Source organism: Prunus avium, chromosome 8 (assembly GCF_965620075.1).
Source record: "Prunus avium chromosome 8, drPruAviu1.hap1.1, whole genome shotgun sequence".
Taxonomy (NCBI): Eukaryota; Viridiplantae; Streptophyta; class Magnoliopsida; order Rosales; family Rosaceae; genus Prunus; species Prunus avium.
This window is the reverse complement of record NC_142291.1, coordinates 20,083,477-20,098,243: the sequence shown is the minus strand read 5'-3', so window position 1 is coordinate 20,098,243 and position 14,767 is coordinate 20,083,477.

Genomic DNA, 14,767 nt, shown 5'->3' with positions numbered 1-14,767 from the left:
ATGAATTATCAAAAAGTGAAATTAAAATGTAACAAACACTAGGGTTTCGGAATCCACCCTAAACAATTCTACCCATGTTCATGGATACTCAAGTGATGAACTCTAAATGTATTGATGAAGATGTTCGCAATCAAGACCATGGGTCGTGGCTCAAGACGCATTGATTCTCTCTAATATACGTAAAGTGCATGGTTCGTGCTACAATACTTGTGCCCTCCTCATAACCGAACCTAGGTATGGTTCGTACTTCGATTCGATTGCAAGGAAAACCCATTAAGTTCAAAGAGAATATGAACATCACAAGAACCCTAATAGCATGGTGTTTACATTAGGTATTCAAGAAACCAATTCACATGGATGGTTCTTACTCCATCCATCTATTGCTTAGGAAAACATGAAGATACACATAATCCCAACAACCTCAAGAAGCATGCTTTCAAAGGTAATCAATCAAGGAAAACACACATCAAGGATAGATTAATTTGGTGAATTGGAATTCATCAATTGTTGTCAAGAAACCAATTCACATGATGCTCACTTAAACAAGTTCAATCATTTGTTGCTAATTAGAAATTGTGTTCTTGGTTATCTTACACAACTTCTCAACTTTAGCTACATGCATACAACCTAAGGTGATTAAGCAAAGGAAGCAAACACATATCATAAAATTCAATTAGTGAATGGGGTTCATCAACAACATCTAGAAATTCATACACTCAAGCATCAAAACAATAAGATAATCATGTTTAGGGCTTCAACCTAAGCCCTAGCTATGGAGTTTAGTTGCTCATACTTATTCCAAATACAAACTCGAAATATAACTAGAAGGAGTTTACAGATTTGGAAATGATGAAAGCTTGAAGTCTTCAATGGTAGAAGTCTTCTCCTTTCTTCCTTGGCTGCACCTCCTTCTCCTTCCTTGCTCTTAGCTCCCCAAAAGCTGCTCTCAAGTTGTGTAGAATGTGGAATAGCCTGATTTCCCACGATCAAAAGGCTCCCAATATCAGATTGCAATTTTGACTTCTCCTCCCTCTCTCCTCCTTTCCAGCTTTTACCTTTTAATATAAAACTACCACCTTTGATAAAGCCTTAGCCCATTGTCCCCTTGCCATGATGGAGCTTTGACGTCACAAAGATGCCAAAAGCTCAGAAAATATCTATTTTACAAATGTAATTCCTTGTTACCAAGAGTTATGGTAAAAAGAAGTTAAGATGACACAAGGGAGGTAAAAGCTGGCCAAATCCGGATTTCCAGAACTGTGGTAACATGATGGATTGGTTGGATAGGAAATACTTGTCCAATGGAGCTCAAATTTGGATATGTTGTAGTTAATATCCATTGGAACAAGTCTCATGAAGATCATGACCTCATCCGAGCACCAGAGCATGTTGATCCCAGGCCAAGAAGTTGACCTACGAAAATGAACAAAAACAGAATTTATAACTAATAATGCACTTTTAGCTCATTTTCATCCCAACCAAGGCAAAATCTAAGAAAACACAAAAAGGAAGTAAAAAGCTATAAAATGTCAAGAACTAACTCAAAATAGTGGGTGAATAACATGAAAAATCATGTGTAAAAATGAACCGAACAAACGATCCGAAATCAATAGGTGTGAGAAATTGGACAATTCAAGTTCAACAGCAGTTCGTTCCAAATTGTAGTGGTTGGTGTATTCCATACTTCTAGCTATTGGATTTCACCCAAAACTCACCAAATGACTCCTCCCACCATATTATGATGTTGCCCAAGTTTTGGGCTCGATCCGAAATCAATAGGTGTGAGAAATTGGACAATTCAAGTTCAACGGCAGTTCGTTCCTAATTGGAGTGGTTGGTGTATTCCATACTTCTAGCGATTGGATTTCACTCAAAACTCACTGCATGACTCCTCCCACCATATTATGATGTTGCCCAAGTTTTGGTCTCGATCCGAAATCAATAGGTGTTCCAAATTAGACAATTCAAGTTCAACGGCAGTTCGTTCCTAATTGGAGTGGTTGGTGTATTCCATACTTCTCGCGATTGGATTTCACTCAAAACTCACCAAATGACTCCTCCCACCATATTATGATGTTGCCCAAGTTTTGGGCTCGATCCGAAATCAATAGGTGTTCCAAATTGGACAATTCAAGTTCAACGGCAGTTCGTTCCTAATTGGAGTGGTTGGTGTATTCCATACTTCTAGCGATTGGATTTCACTCAAAACTCACCAAATGACTCCTCCCACCATATTATGATGTTGCCCAAGTTTTGGGCTCGATCCGAAATCAATAGGTGTTCCAAATTGGACAATTCAAGTTCAACGGCAGTTCGTTCCTAATTGGAGTGGTTGGTGTATTCCATACTTCTAGCGATTGGATTTCACTCAAAATTCACCAAATGACTCCTCCCACCATATTATGATGTTGCCCAAGTTTTGGGCTCGATCCGAAATCAATAGGTGTGAGAAATTGGACAATTCCAGTTCAACGGCAGTTCGTTCCTAATTGGAGTGGTTGGTGTATTCCATACTTCTAGCGATTGGATTTCACTCAAAACTCACCAAATGACTCCTCCCAACATATTATGATGTTGCCCAAGTTTTGGCCTCGATCTGAAATCAATAGGTGCGAGAAATTGGACAATTCAAGTTCAACGGCAGTTCGTTCCTAATTGGAGTGGTTGGTGTATTCCATACTTCTAGCGATTGTATTTCACTCAAAACTCACCAAATGACTCCTCCCACCATATTATGATGTTGCCCAAGTTTTGGGTTCGATCCGAAATCAATAGGTGTTCCAAATTGGACAATTCAAGTTCAACGGCAGTTCGTTCCTAATTGGAGTGGTTGGTGTATTCCATACTTCTAGCGATTGGATTTCACTCAAAACTCACCAAATGACTCCTCCCACCATATTATGATGTTGCCCAAGTTTTGGGCTCGATCCGAAATCAATAGGTGTGAGAAATTGGACAATTCCAGTTCAACGGCAGTTCGTTCCTAATTGGAGTGGTTGGTGTATTCCATACTTCTAGCTATTGGATTTCACTCAAAACTCACCAAATGACTCCTCCCAACATATTATGATGTTGCCCAAGTTTTGGCCTCGATCTGAAATCAATAGGTGCGAGAAATTGGACAATTCAAGTTCAACGGCAGTTCGTTCCTAATTGGAGTGGTTGGTGTATTCCATACTTCTAGCAATTGGATTTCACTCAAAACTCACCAAATGACTCCTCCCACCATATTATGATGTTGCCCAAGTTTTGGGTTCGATCCGAAATCAATAGGTGTTCCAAATTGGACAATTCAAGTTCAACGGCAGTTCGTTCCTAATTGGAGTGGTTGGTGTATTCCATACTTCTAGCGATTTGATTTCACTCAAAACTCACCAAATGACTCCTCCCACCATATTATGATGTTGCCCAAGTTTTGGGCTCGATCCGAAATCAATAGGTGTGAGAAATTGGACAATTGAAGTTCAACGGCAGTTCGTTCCTAATTGGAGTGGTTGGCGTATTCCATACTTCTAGCGATTGGATTTCACTCAAAACTCACTGCATGACTCCTGCCACCATATTATGATGTTGCCCAAGTTTTGGGCTCGATCCGAAATCAATAGGTGTTCCAAATTGGACAATTCAAGTTCAACGGCAGTTCGTTCCTAATTGGAGTGGTTGGTGTATTTCACACTTCTAGCGATTGGATTTCACTCAAAACTCACGAAATGACTCCTCCCACCATATTATGATGTTGCCCAAGTTTTGGGCTCGATCCGAAATCAATAGGTGTTCCAAATTGGACAATTCAAGTTCAACGGCAGTTCGTTCCTAATTGGAGTGGTTGGTGTATTCCATACTTCTAGCGATTGGATTTCACTCAAAACTCACCAAATGACTCCTCCCACCATATTATGATGTTGCCCAAGTTTTGGGCTCGATCCGAAATCAATAGGTGTGAGAAATTGGACAATTCCAGTTCAACGGCAGTTCGTTCCTAATTGGAGTGGTTGGTGTATTCCATACTTCTAGCTATTGGATTTGACTCAAAACTCACCAAATGACTCCTCCCAACATATTATGATGTTGCCCAAGTTTTGGCCTCGATCTGAAATCAATAGGTGCGAGAAATTGGACAATTCAAGTTCAACGGCAGTTCGTTCCTAATTGGAGTGGTTGGTGTATTCCATACTTCTAGCAATTGGATTTCACTCAAAACTCACCAAATGACTCCTCCCACCATATTATGATGTTGCCCAAGTTTTGGGTTCGATCCGAAATCAATAGGTGTTCCAAATTGGACAATTCAAGTTCAACGGCAGTTCGTTCCTAATTGGAGTGGTTGGTGTATTCCATACTTCTAGCGATTTGATTTCACTCAAAACTCATCAAATGACTCCTCCCACCATATTATGATGTTGCCCAAGTTTTGGGCTCGATCCGAAATCAATAGGTGTGAGAAATTGGACAATTGAAGTTCAACGGCAGTTCGTTCCTAATTGGAGTGGTTGGCGTATTCCATACTTCTAGCGATTGGATTTCACTCAAAACTCACTGCATGACTCCTCCCACCATATTATGATGTTGCCCAAGTTTTGGGCTCGATCCGAAATCAATAGGTGTTCCAAATTGGACAATTGAAGTTCAACGGCAGTTCGTTCCTAATAGGAGTGGTTGGTGTATTTCACACTTCTAGCGATTGGATTTCACTCAAAACTCACGAAATGACTCCTCCCACCATATTATGATGTTGCCCAAGTTTTGGTCTCGATCCGAAATCAATAGGTGTTCCAAATTGGACAATTCAAGTTCAACGGCAGTTCGTTCCTAATTGGAGTGGTTGGTGTATTCCATACTTCTAGTCATTGGATTTCACTCAAAACTCACCAAATGACTCCTCGCACCATATTATGATGTTGCCCAAGTTTTGGGCTCGATCCGAAATCAATAGGTGTTCCAAATTGGACAATTCAAGTTCAACGGCAGTTCGTTCCTAATTGGAGTGGTTGGTGTATTACATACTTCTAGCGATTGGATTTCACTCAAAACTCACCAAATGACTCCTCCCACCAGATTATGATGTTGCCCAAGTTTTGGGCTCGATCCGAACACAATAGGTGTGAGAAATTGGACAATTTAAGTTCAACGGCAGTTCGTTCCTAATTGGAGTTGTTTATGTATTCCATACTTCTAGCGATTGGATTTCACTCAAAATTCACCAAATGACACCTCCCACCATATTATGATGTTGCCCAAGTTTTGGGCTCGATCCGAAATCAATAGGTGTGAGAAATTGGACAATTCAAGTTCAACGGCAGTTCGTTCCTAATTGGAGTGGTTGGTGTATTCCATACTTCTAGCGATTGGATTTCACCCAAAACTCACCAAATGACTCCTCCCACCATATTATGATGTTGCCCAAGTTTTGGGCTAGATCCGAAATCAATAGGTGTGAGAAATTGGACAATTCAAGTTCAACGGCAGTTCGTTCCAAATTGGAGTGGTGGTGTATTCCATACTTCTAGCGATTGGATTTCACTCGAAACACACTGCATGACTCCTCCCACCATATTATGATGTTGCCCAAGTTTTGGGCTCGATCCGAAATCAATAGGTGTTCCAAATTGGACAATTCAAGTTCAACGGCAGTTCGTTCCTAATTGGAGTGGTTGGTGTATTACATACTTCTAGCGATTGGATTTCACTCAAAACTCACCAAATGACTCCTCCCACCATATTATGATGTTGCCCAAGTTAGGGGCTCGATCCGAAATCAGTAGGTGTGAGAAATTGGACAATTCAAGTTCAACGGCAGTTCGTTCCTAATTGGAGTGGTTGGTGTATTCCATACTTCTAGCGATTGGATTTCACTCAAAACTCACCAAATGACTCCTCTCACCATATTATGATGTTGCCCATGTTTTGGGCTCGATCCGAACTCAATAGGTGTGGGAAATCGGACAATTTAAGTTCTACGGCAGTTCGTTCCTAATTGGAGTGGTTGGTGTATTCCATACTTCTAGCGATTGGATTTCACTAAAAACTCACCAAATGACTCCTCCCACCATATAATGATGTTGCCCAAGTTTTGGGCTCGATCCGAACTCAATAGGTGTGGGAAATCGGACAATTTAAGTTCTACGGCAGTTCGTTCCAAATTGGAGTGGTTGGTGTATTCCATACTTCTAGCGATTGGATTTCACTCAAAACTCACCAAATGACTCCTCTCACCATATTATGATGTTGCCCAAGTTTTGGGCTCGATCCGAACTCAATAGGTGTGGGAAATCGGACAATTTAAGTTCTACGGCAGTTCGTTCCTAATTGGAGTGGTTGGTGTATTCCATACTTCTAGCGATTGGATTTCACTAAAAACTCACCAAATGACTCCTCCCACCATATTATGATGTTGCCCAAGTTTTGGGCTCGATCCGAACTCAATAGGTGTGGGAAATCGGACAATTTAAGTTCTACGGCAGTTCGTTCCTAATTGGAGTGGTTGGTGTATTCCATACTTCTAGCGATTGGATTTCACTCAAAACTCACCAAATGACTCCTCTCACCATATTATGATGTTGCCCATGTTTTGGGCTCGATCCGAACTCAATAGGTGTGGGAAATCGGACAATTTAAGTTCTACGGCAGTTCGTTCCTAATTGGAGTGGTTGGTGTATTCCATACTTCTAGCAATTGGATTTCACTCAAAACTCACCAAATGACTCCTCCCACCATATTATGATGTTGCCCAAGTTTTGGGTTCGATCCGAAATCAATAGGTGTTCCAAATTGGACAATTCAAGTTCAACGGCAGTTCGTTCCTAATTGGAGTGGTTGGTGTATTCCATACTTCTAGCGATTTGATTTCACTCAAAACTCACCAAATGACTCCTCCCACCATATTATGATGTTGCCCAAGTTTTGGGCTCGATCCGAAATCAATAGGTGTGAGAAATTGGACAATTGAAGTTCGACGGCAGTTCGTTCCTAATTGGAGTGGTTGGCGTATTCCATACTTCTAGCGATTGGATTTCACTCAAAACTCACTGCATGACTCCTCCCACCATATTATGATGTTGCCCAAGTTTTGGGCTCGATCCGAAATCAGTAGGTGTTCCAAATTGGACAATTCAAGTTCAACGGCAGTTCGTTCCTAATTGGAGTGGTTGGTGTATTTCACACTTCTAGCGATTGGATTTCACTCAAAACTCACGAAATGACTCCTCCCACCATATTATGATGTTGCCCAAGTTTTGGTCTCGATCCGAAATCAATAGGTGTTCCAAATTGGACAATTCAAGTTCAACGGCAGTTCGTTCCTAATTGGAGTGGTTGGTGTATTCCATACTTCTAGTCATTGGATTTCACTCAAAACTCACCGAATGACTCCTCGCACCATATTATGATGTTGCCCAAGTTTTGGGCTCGATCCGAAATCAATAGGTGTTCCAAATTGGACAATTCAAGTTCAACGGCAGTTCGTTCCTAATTGGAGTGGTTGGTGTATTCCGTACTTCTAGCGATTGGATTTCACTCAAAACTCACCAAATGACTCCTCCCACCAGATTATGATGTTGCCCAAGTTTTGGGCTCGATCCGAACACAATAGGTGTGAGAAATTGGACAATTTAAGTTCAACGGCAGTTCGTTCCTAATTGGAGTTGTTTATGTATTTCATACTTCTAGCGATTGGATTTCACTCAAAACTCACCAAATGACACCTCCCACCATATTATGATGTTGCCCAAGTTTTGGGCTCGATCCGAAATCAATAGGTGTGAGAAATTGGACAATTCAAGTTCAACGGCAGTTCGTTCCTAATTGGAGTGGTTGGTGTATTCCATACTTCTAGCGATTGGATTTCACCCAAAACTCACCAAATGACTCCTCCCACCATATTATGATGTTGCCCAAGTTTTGGGCTAGATCCGAAATCAATAGGTGTGAGAAATTGGACAATTCAAGTTCAACGGCAGTTCGTTCCAAATTGGAGTGGTTGGTGTATTCCATACTTCTAGCGATTGGATTTCACTCGAAACACACTGCATGACTCCTCCCACCATATTATGATGTTGCCCAAGTTTTGGGCTCGATCCGAAATCAATAGGTGTTCCAAATTGGACAATTCAAGTTCAACGGCAGTTCGTTCCTAATTGGAGTGGTTGGTGTATTACATACTTCTAGCGATTGGATTTCACTCAAAACTCACCAAATGACTCCTCCCACCATATTATGATGTTGCCCAAGTTAGGGGCTCGATCCGAAATCAGTAGGTGTGAGAAATTGGACAATTCAAGTTCAACGGCAGTTCGTTCCTAATTGGAGTGGTTGGTGTATTCCATACTTCTAGCGATTGGATTTCACTCAAAACTCACCAAATGACTCCTCCCACCATATAATGATGTTGCCCAAGTTTTGGGCTCGATCCGAAATCAATAGGTGTTCCAAATTGGACAATTCAAGTTCAACGTCAGTTCGTTCCTAATTGGAGTGGTTCGTGTATTACATACTTCTAGCGATTGGATTTCACTCAAAACTCACCAAATGACTCCTCCCACCATATTATGATGTTGCCCAAGTTTTCGGCTCGATCTGAAATCAATAGGTGGGAGAAATTGGACAATTTAAGTTCAACGGCAGTTCGTTCCTAATTTTAGTGGTTGGTGTATTCCATACTTCTAGCGATTGGATTTCACTCAAAACTCACCAAATGACTCCTCCCACCATATTATGATGTTGCCCAAGTTTTCGGCTCGATCCGAAATCAATAGGTGTGAGAAATTGGACAATTCAAGTTCAACGGCAGTTCGTTCCTAATTGGAGTGGGTGGTGTATTCCATACTTCTAGCGATTGGATTTCACTCAAAACTCACCAAATGACTCCTCCCACCATATTATGATGATGCCCAAGTTTTCGGCTCGATCCGAAATCAATAGGTGGGAGAAATTGGACAATTTAAGTTCAACGGCAGTTCGTTCCTAATTCGAGTGGTTGGTGTATTCCATACTTCTAGCGATTGGATTTCACTCAAAATTCACCAAATGACTCCTCCCACCATATTATGATGTTGCCCAAGTTTTGGGCTCGATCCGAAATCAATAGGTGTTCCAAATTGGACAATTCAAGTTCAACGGCAGTTCGTTCCTAATTGGAGTGGTTGGTGTATTCCATACTTCTAGCGATTGGATTTCACTCAAAACTCACGAAATGACTCCTCCCATCATATTATGATGTTGCACAAGTTTGGGGTTCCATACGAAATCAATAGGTGTGAGAAATGGGACAATTCAGGTTCAACGGCAGTTCGTTCCTAATTGGAGTGGTTGGTGTATTCCATACTTCTAGCGATTGGATTTCACTCAAAACTCACCAAATGACTCCTCCCACCATATTATGATGTTGCCCAAGTTTTCGGCTCGATCCGAAATCAATAGGTGTGAGAAATTGGACAATTCAAGTTCAACGGCAGTTCGTTCCTAATTGGAGTGGGTGGTGTATTCCATACTTCTAGCGATTGGATTTCACTCAAAACTCACCAAATGACTCCTCCCACCATATTATGATGATGCCCAAGTTTTCGGCTCGATCCGAAATCAATAGGTGGGAGAAATTGGACAATTTAAGTTCAACGGCAGTTCGTTCCTAATTCGAGTGGTTGGTGTATTCCATACTTCTAGCGATTGGATTTCACTCAAAATTCACCAAATGACTCCTCCCACCATATTATGATGTTGCCCAAGTTTTGGGCTCGATCCGAAATCAATAGGTGTTCCAAATTGGACAATTCAAGTTCAACGGCAGTTCGTTCCTAATTGGAGTGGTTGGTGTATTCCATACTTCTAGCGATTGGATTTCACTCAAAACTCACGAAATGACTCCTCCCATCATATTATGACGTTGCACAAGTTTGGGGTTCCATACGAAATCAATAGGTGTGAGAAATGGGACAATTCAGGTTCAACGGCAGTTCGTTCCTAATTGGAGTGGTTGGTGTATTCCATACTTCTAGCGATTGGATTTCACTCAAAACTCACCAAATGACTCCTCCCACCATATTATGATGTTGCCTAAGTTTTGGGCTCGATCCGAAATCAATAGGTGTTCCAAATTGGACAATTCAAGTTCAACGGCAGTTCTTTCCTAATTGGAGTGGTTGGTGTATTCCATACTTCTAGCGATTGGATTTCACTCAAAACTCACCAAATGACTCCTCCCACCGTATTATGATGTTGCCCAAGTTTTGGGCTCGATCCGAAATCAATAGGTGTGAGAAATTGAACAATTCAAGTTCAACGGCAGTTCGTTCCTAATTGGAGTGGTTGGTGTATTCCATACTTCTAGCGATTGTATTTCACTCAAAACTCACCAAATGACTCCTCCCACCATATTACGATGTTGCCCAAGTTTTGGGCTCGATCCGAAATCAATAGGTGTTCCAAATTGGACAATTCAAGTTCAACGGCAGTTCGTTCCTAATTGGAGTGGTTGGTGTATTCCATACTTCTAGCGATTGGATTTCACTCAAAACTCACCAAATGACTCCTCCAACCATATTATGATGTTGCCCAAGTTTTGGGCTCGATCCGAAATCAATACGTGTTCCAAATTGGATGATTCAAGTTCAACGGCAGTTCGTTCCTAATTGGATTGGTTGGTGTATTCCATACTTCTCGCGATTGGATTTCACTTAAAACTCACCAAATGACTCCTCCCACCACATTATGATGTTGCCCAAGTTTTGGGCTTGATCCGAAATCAATAGGTGTTCCAAATTGGACAATTCAAGTTCAACGGCAGTTCGTTCCTAATTGGAGTGGTTGGTGTATTCCATACTTCTAGCGATTGGATTTCACTCAAAACTCACGAAATGACTCCTCCCATCATATTATGATGTTGCACAAGTTTTCGGTTCCATACGAAATCAATAGGTGTGAGGAATTGCACAATTCAGGTTCAACGGCAGTTCGTTCCGAATTGGAGTGGTTGGTGTATTCCATACTTCTAGCGATTGGATTTCACTCAAAACTCTCCAAATGACTCCTCCCACCATATTATGATGTTGCCCAAGTTTTGGGCTCGATCCGAAATCAATAGGTGTTCCAAATTGGACAATTTAAGTTCAACGGCAATTCGTTCCTAATTGGAGTGTTTGGTGTATTCCATACTTCTAGCGATGGGATTTCACTCAAAACTCACCAAATGACACCTCCCACCGTATTATGATGTTGCCCAAGTTAGGGGTTCGATCCGAAATCAATAGGTGTGAGAAATTGGACAATTCAAGTTCAACGGCAGTTCGTTCCTAATTGGAGTGGTTGGTGTATTCCATACTTGTAGCGATTGGATTTCACTCAAAACTCACCAAATGACTCCTCCCACCATATTATGATGTTGCCCAAGTTTTGGGCTCGATCCGAAATCAATAGGTGTTCCAAATTGGACAATTCAAGTTCAACGGCAGTTCGTTCCTAATTGGAGTGGTTGGTGTATTCCATACTTCTAGCGATTGGATTTCACTCAAAACTCACCAAATGACTCCTCCCACCGTATTATGATGTTGCCCAAGTTTTGGGCTCGATCCGAAATCAATACGTGTTCCAAATTGGACAATTCAAGTTCAACGGCAGTTCGTTCCTAATTGGAGTGGTTTATTTATTCCATACTTCTAGTGATTGGATTTCACTCAAAACTCACCAAATGACTCCTCCCACCATATTATGATGTTGCACAAGTGTGGGGTTCCATCCGAAATCAATAGGTGTGAGAAATTGGACAATTCAAGTTCAACGGCAGTTCGTTCCTAATTGGAGTGGTTGGTGTATTCCACACTTCTAGCGATTGGATTTCACTCAAAACTCTCCAAATGACTCCTCCCACCATATTATGATGTCGCACAAGTTTGGGGTTCTATCCGAACTCAATAGGTGTGAGAAATTGGACAATTCAAGTTCACCGGCAGTTCGTTCCTAATTGGTGTGGTTGGTGTATTCCATACTTCTAGATCTTGGATTTCACTCAAAACTCACCAAATGACTCCTCCCACCATAATATGATGTTGCCCAAGTTTTGGGCTCGATCCGAAACCAATAGGTGTGAGAAATTGAACAATTCAAGTTGAGCGGCAGTTCGTTCCTAATTGGAGTGGTTGGTGTATTCCACACTTCTAGCGATTGGATTTCACTCAAAACTCACCAAATGACTCCTCCCACGATATTATGATGTTGCACAAGTTTGGGGTTCCATCCGAACTCAATAGGTGTGAGAAATTGGACAATTTAAGTTCACCGGCAGTTCGTTCCTAATTGGTGTGGTTGGTGTATTCCATACTTCTAGATCTTGGATTTCACTCAAAACTCACCAAATGACTCCTCCCACCATATTATGATGTTGCCCAAGTTTTGGGCTCGATCCGAACTCAATAGGTGTGAGAAATTGGACAATTCAAGTTCAACGGCAGTTCGTTCCTAATTGGAGTGGTTGGTGTATTCCATACTTCTAGCGATTGGATTTCACTGAAAACTGTCCAAATGACTCCTCCCACCATATTATGATGTTGCCCAAGTTTTGGGCTCGATCCGAACTCAAAAGGTGTGAGAAATTGGACAATTCAAGTTCAACGGCAGTTCGTTCCTAATTGGAGTGGTTGGTGTTTTCCATACTTCTAGCGATTGGATTTCACTCAAAACTGTCCAAATGACTCCTCCCAACATATTATGATGTTGCCCAAGTTTTGGGCTCGATCCGAAATCAATAGGTGTGAGAAATTGGACAATTCAAGTTCAACGGCAGTTCGTTCCTAATTGGAGTGGTTGGTGTATTCCATACTTCTAGCGATTGGATTTCACTCAAAACTCACGAAATGACACCTCCCACCATATTACGATGTTGCCCAAGTTTGGGGCCCGATCCGAAATCAATAGGTGTGAGAAATTGGACAATTCAAGTTCAACGGCAGTTCGTTCCTAATTGGAGTGGTTCGTGTATTCCATACTTCTAGCGATTGGATTTCACTCAAAACTCACCAAATGACTCCTCCCACCATATTATGATGTTGCCCAAGTTTTTCGCTCGATCCGAAATCAATAGGTGTGACAAATTGGTCAATTCAATTTAACCGGCAGTTCGTTCCTAATTGAAGTGGTCGGTGTACTCCATACTTCTAGCGATTGGATTTCACTCAAAACTCACCAAATGACTCCTCCCACCATATTATGATGTTGCCCAAGTTTTGGGCTCGATCCGAAATCAATAGGAGTTCAAAATTGGACAATTCAAGTTCAACGGCAGTTCGTTCCTAATTGGAGTGGTTGGTGTATTCCATACTTCTAGCGATTGGATTTCACTCAAAACTCACCAAATGACTCCTCCCACCATATTATGATGTTGCCCAAGTTTTCGCTCGATCCGAAATCAATAGGTGTGAGAAATTGGTCAATTCAATTTCAACGGCAGTTCGTTCCTAATTGAAGTGGTGGGTGTATTCCATACTTCTAGCAATTGGATTTCAGTCAAAACTCACCAAATGACTCCTCCCACCATATTATGATGTTGCCCAAGTTTTGGGTTCGATCCGAAATCAATAGGTGTGAGAAATTGGACAATTCAATTTGAACGGCAGTTCGTTCCTAATTGAAGTGGTTGGTGTATTCCATACTTCTAGCGATTGGATTTCACTCAAAACTCACCAAATGACTCCTCCCACCATATTATGATGTTGCCCAAGTTTGGGGCTCGATCCGAAATCAATAGGTGTGAGAAATTGGACAATTCAAGTTCAACGGGAGTTCGTTCCTAATTGGAGCGGTTGGTGTTTTCCATACTTCTAGCGATTGGATTTCACTCAAAACTCACCGAATGACTCCTCCCACCATATTATGATGTTGCCCAAGTTTGGGGCTCGATCCGAAATCAATAGGTGTGAGAAATTGGACAATTCAAGTTCAACGGCAGTTCGTTCCTAATTGGAGCGGTTGGTGTTTTCCATACTTCTAGCGATTGGATTTCACTCAAAACTCACCAAATGACTCCTCCCACCATATTATGATGTTGCCCAAGTTTTGGGCTCGATCCGAAATCAATAGGTGTGAGAAATTGGACAATTCAAGTTCAACGGCAGTTCGTTCCTCATTGGAGTGGTTGGTGTATTTCATACTTCTAGCGATTGGATTTCACTCAAAACTCACCAAATGACTCCTCCCACCATATTATGATGTTGCCCAAGTTTTGGGCTCGATCCAAAATCAATAGGTGTGAGAAATTGGACAATTCAAGTTCAACGGCAGTTCGTTCCTAATTGGAGTGGTTGGTGTATTCCGTACTTCTAGCGATTGGATTTTACTCAAAACTCACCAAATGACTCCTCCCACCATAATATGATGTTGCACAAGTTTGGGGTTCGATCCGAAATCAATAGGTGTGAGAAATTGGACAATTCAAGTTCAACGGCAGTTTGTTCCAAATGGGAGTGGTTGGTGTATTCCATACTTCTAGCGATTGGATTTCACTCAAAACTCACCAAATGACGCCTTCCACCATATTATGATGTTGCCCAAGTTTTTGGCTCGATCCGAAATCAATAGGTGTAATTGGAGAATTCAAGTTCAACGGCAGTTCGTTCCTAATGGCAGTGGTTGGTGTATTCCATACTTCTAGCGATTGGATTTCACTCAAAACTCACCAAATGACTTCTCCCACCATATTATCATGTTGCCCAACTTTTGGGCTCGAGCCGAAATCAATAGGTGTGAGAAATTGCACAATTCAAGTTCGATGACAGTTCGTTCCAAA